A 6,032-nucleotide genomic window follows, 5' to 3' on the forward strand; every position below is an offset into this window, starting at 1 on the left:
TAATATTAAAAAGGAATTATTATTTTAATTTATCTTATTAGAACTATTAATTAATTAATTAAAAGTTTAGAAAATAAATTAAGTGTATTTTAATATATATATATATAATAAATTTTAGAAAACCATATATCAAAATAATATTTTATCTTGTGTTATAAACTCTATTAATGTTTGACTTAAAAAATATTAATGATGATCTTTTAATGTTTTCCTCTTATTGAATTATATTTTATATCAAATTCATACTCTCTCTTTCTTTTTTTCTCTTGGTACAAATTAGCATTTGACTGCTGGTAGATTTGTTTTGCTATGAACAAAAAAATATACTTTTTAGTGGAACTTATACTTTAAACTTGAACTAAAATTAGAGATGAAATTGTAAGAATATCATATATATATATATATATATATATATATTTATGCATTCCATAATTCTCTTATATAGACATAAAATATGTGACTTATAGAAATTACAAATCTTCTTATAAATTCTCCATCCTATGATCCAAAAAAAAGTGTTAAATAAAAGTTATTAATGCTATTGTAATATTTACCTCCAATTTTACTGATCTTTGATCTTTAAACAAAAAAAAAAATACAATAGAATTTGTCTAAATTTTTACTGACCTTTCTAATTTTTAAGCACGGTTATATAAGTATTTATAGAATAAAAATATAGAATATACTTTTTATGTAAGGAAATATGTAGTTTTATAAAAGAAAATATTTAAAATAATTTATTTTTAATTATTCAGTACTTTGAAGGATACATGTATTACATTAGTAATTAATAAATAAAATTTAATCTGTAATTGTAATCTTATGTATCCATTTTCATTTATTAGTAACTTAGAAAACTACCTCACAACTAATTTTTTTTTTATTATTATTATTAACCTGTTGCGCTTCTAAGTCTGTACTTAAATTATATTAAAAAAAATAGTATTTCTTTTGTCCACGTGATCAGGGACTCGGTTTTGGTAATCTTCAAATTTTTTCCAAATATTTTTAAGGATATTTTTATAAAAATGAAAAATATATACGTACAAAATTCTCCAACATTCAAAAGTGTTAGATATTTAAAATAATAATGATTTAGAAAAAAAAATCCTTTTTATAAGATGGCATTGTATATTTATAGAGTTCAAAAATAATATTATTTCAAAAATTATATTATTATCGGATTAATTTATTTTTTTATAAAAGTTTTTAGGTTAGATATTGCTATACAACTTAATATCTCAGCTAACATGACACCTTATGTAATCATATGTCATCACATAAAAAAATATTATTAAAAAAAACATAAAGAAAATACAAAAAATATGGAGAACTAGACGAAAATCCATATGTTATAAAAAACGATACATAGCTAGATGATACTTATTCATAAAGAATTCTAAGAACAGATTAGGTGGAAAAACCTATTATACCAATGAAATTATTCTCTATGAATAAATCATAAATTAGCTAACTTATCAGTATACGCACACGAAAAATATGAGTAACCCTAAACTTGATTTTTCCAAAGTAATTAAGACAAGTATTTCATCGATTACGAACCATCTACGGAACATTAGTCCTAACAATAAACACAACACAAACCAAGGAAGAATCACATTCCAGCCAGACATTTCAGCCCCATCTTTTGAGTTTCCTCCATAGCATGTATAACTCCATAAAACTCAACAACCATAGCAGTTTGAACTTTAAGAAACGCAAAGAAAACACCAATAAACTCTCACATACTCCCACGGAAAATACATCCAGAAGTAGCAAGACCAGGATACCCATAGCAGCCCCGTCAATGTTAATATTAACCCAGTCTGGTGAAGGAAACTCTCATCTAACAGGAAGAGGACAGAACTTTACCACTATGAGTATTAATCCCAAAAAACTTAATCACGTTGAAATCCAACATATCATTCTTCAATGAAGCTTTAGATTAATTTTCTACTAGACAGGTTAAATATTTAATTACTGAAATAGCCCTAGAAACTTCAGTCTTATCCTGAAATCTAACATAATTCTGCATACGCCACATTATCCAAATAGAAAAATTTATCACAACAAACTTAATCAATTTAACCAAAGGACTACCATCAATCTTAATAAAAGAAAGAATATCATCCTTATTAGAGAAATGAGAAGTAAGAAAAATCTGTTGAACCCAACTCCAAATATGAAAAGCATTAGAACATCAAAAAAAAAATGTTGAATAGATTCCTCATGCTTTTTAGAAAGCGTACACATAGAACATATATGCAAACCTTTATTCTAAATATGTTGATTTGTAGGAAATCTCCCATAAAAAACTTTCCAGAGTACTAGAGTTTTAGAAGGCAAAATAGATAAAGACCAAATGAATTTACCCCAACCATAGGGAACTCCTGATTCCAAGAAAAAAGTCCTAGACAATTTAAGAGTAAAACGACCAGACTCATTTAGAATTTAATTAGGAATATCCTATTCCTCCCTAACCATGATATGATTAAAAATATGAGGCATCTGCTGTAAAGACAAGGGAATATTTCAATCACAACCTATCCAAAATTGAGAGATTGTATCTGGAATGCTAGCACCATTAGATAACTTGCAATATTTGCTAAAGAAGTAGTAGAATACCATTTATCATTCCAGAAATTAATAAAAGTACTTGTACCAACATTACAAGAAGTATAATCAAGTATAGTAGAATAAAACTGCTTAGTTCCAGGCCAAAAAGATTAGGATTTATAAATCATTCTAAACTCGTATTTTGATTTAAGAACCCTAGCTTTTAGGAGAAAAGACCAAGGCTTGTTTCTATAAGCAAAGTTCCAAGCAAACTTAAGAAGATATGCATTATTTTCAAGACGAAGATTAATAATCTTCAAACCTCCATTCTCAAGAGGAGAACAAATTGTATCTCGATTCATGGTAAATATGCCTTTTTTCATAACACCAATCAAAATAAAAATTCGACACCACTGCTCAACTTGGTTAAGAAGTAGGCCATTTATACATATTAAAGCTATAAGCTAGAAATCCAGTAATCACCGTATTGACCAACTGAATCCGATCCATCATCCGAAGAGATTTACCTTTTCAAGATGTTAGCTTCAATTTGACTTTATCAGCCAAAGGTTGAAGAAATCGACACTTTGGAGCACCAACAAAGATAGACACTCCTAAATAATTGAATGGTAAACAACCATGACTACAAGAAAGAATACGTTGAATTTTGGTGACAAATCTTGCAGAATTATCCATGGTGAAAAAACTACTTTTAGAGTTAATTATTAACCTATTGACCAGAAAAATCACTATATGTTTTAAGAAAATACTCAAATTTTTAAAAGACTTAATATCCCTCTAAAAAACAAATATGTCATCAACATATAAAATATACGAGAGAGAGTGATATAACCTTGCGAACTAGCCATATGTAAAATTTTCTTATCATTCACAAGCTTAGAGATACCTTTTCTTATTTTTTTATATTAATGAAAATTGACTTAATTTATTAAATAAGTTTATTATATTAGTAAGACTAACTATAATTTAAGTTTGAAAACTAATTACATTAAACATTGATGACATAAGAGCTCTTGACCTACCTTCTGGTCATTTTCAGAATATATTTGAATAATAATTTTATGCATAAGTTGTTTTATTTTATATCTGAATTTGTTTATCATATGTAATAGAACAATTGAATTAATTATTTATTATAGATATTTGAAGGAATATATATATATATATATATATTATTAAGTTGGTATCAAGAATTACAATTTTACATAATTAATCAGTTTGTTTAAAGAATGTATATTTGTTTTAAATTCCTTTGATTTTGGTTCACATTATGATTTAAAAAATTGATTTAAAAATTTAAAAATATGAATTACTATATCTTTAGTTGTTGATATGGAATCTTGAATCACAAGTATAATTGGTGGATGCCACCTTTTAGCTTTCACGAGCGGCTTTCAAACACACTTTTTGTGATATTTGGCCACCAAAAAGTTTTCATTATTTTTTTGTCATCACATGCACAATGAAAGTATATTTTCCCTAAATATATGGTTTCACTTTCTTCTATGTAAAGACATCACGGATTGCATCAAAATCAAACCAGGTGTTCTTCTTTCGAAATTGGAATTTATGAAAAGGCAAATATATGTTTGTATTATCATTTGGACCTCTATGATTTCTTCTGTATTGTTCTTGCATGATGAGTCATGATCATGTTTGGAAGATACTTTGAATTGCATGGGGATTGATCTAGAGTGTCTCAAGAAAAGTATTGCTAATTAATAAATTCATGCTTTGTATGTTTTTTTGTTTTGTTTAAGTTAGTTGGTTTTTGAGACTCATGATCAAAATATATACTTTAATGATAAAAAAACATTTATAATGATATTTAAAGATCATCTAGGAACAAAATATTTTATTTTTCTCACTGTGAAGATGTTTCTATATATTCATTAATAAAAACTTACTCTAAATATAATTTTTAAATATTTGTTATTAAAAATTATTTTTTATTATTTTTCATGAAGTTATAAAAAATAAAATGAAGTGAATTAAGTTTCTCTCATATACTAATTAAAATATATACTTAACTTTTTTTATAAAATGTTTCATCAAATATTTCCAAAGATTAGAATACAGTATTTTTGGAAATATGATTTTCAGAAAATATTCACAGTGAAAGTTTTCTCTAGTACATGGAAAAATGGTCCATGGACTTGTAAACAAACATGTAAGTATACACATGAATCTAGTTTTGAAAAAACAATTATTTTTTATATTTTATTTTATTCTTTTATAAATATTTATAGAGAAATTTATCCCTATTGAGTATGATAATATAAATTCTTTTATAATATCCATGCATTTTTTTAAATTATTTCTTTATAATTAAAATTGGCATAAAAATCCAAATGAGAATAGAGGTACGTCTTTTGTCATAAATCTTGTTTTTTAAAAAATAAAATTTTAATTTTTCAAAATAAACTTCAAATTATAATAAATTTTTAGAATTAAAAAAAATTATTATAACGTAATTCTTGATAATAAATAATGAATAATGATTTAAGTGGTATAAGTAGTAATACGAACTATGTATTACTTATATATATTAAATGGATTATGTACTTATAGAGAATGTTTTTAACTATTTGATGAAAAAGACTGTTAATTTTAAAATTTTCTACATATTTTTAATACTCACTTCAATATTGGTTAAAAATTAAGGTGTTTATTAATACTTACTTCATGATCTAACCAAATCCAAATCCATTATTAATTGTCCCAACAATTCTGAATGTTTATTGAAAAATATTTTCTAGTATTTATATTTTAAGGATAATACTATCCAACTCAATTCAATATTAGATAAGCTTGGACACTCCTTTTAAATGACGTGTTCGTATCAGACATACATATCGGACACCGACACTCTTACAACTCGTAGGACACGTATTAGTGAAGTGTTAAATTTAAAAATATTTATTGAATTTATGACAATTCTAACACGAGACTAACCCACTTTTAAGTAAGAGAAATATATTAATTTTATAAAAACTCAAATTTATTGTATAAATTTTTATTATGATTATAAAAATAAGGAGCAAATGTTTTTGAACCAAACATGAAAAATATCTTTATGTTCCAAACAAAAACTGAAACATACTTAATACATATAAATTTTTATTGTCAATTTATATAATTTATAATTATATAATATAGAGATCCATTTCCTGTATCCTACATTTTAGAGATTATACATATCTCTATGTCCGTATCAGTGTTCGTGGAAATAGTTAAATACTTATTCTTCTATAATAACTAAATGTCATTAGTCTTCACAAGATGTTAAAGTATTCAAACACTTTCTTTTAAATATAATTTTTTTCTATTAAGTAAAAATACTGTATTTTCTTTTAAATAGTGAAAAACTCATTAAATAAAAGAAGTACCCAAATAAGTTTTACCCTAAAATTTTTACTCAATAATGATAAATATGTTAAATATATAATATAAAG

This window comes from Phaseolus vulgaris, chromosome 11 (genome assembly GCF_051622355.1).
Source record: "Phaseolus vulgaris cultivar YP4 chromosome 11, ASM5162235v1, whole genome shotgun sequence".
In the NCBI taxonomy this organism is placed as follows: Eukaryota; Viridiplantae; Streptophyta; class Magnoliopsida; order Fabales; family Fabaceae; genus Phaseolus; species Phaseolus vulgaris.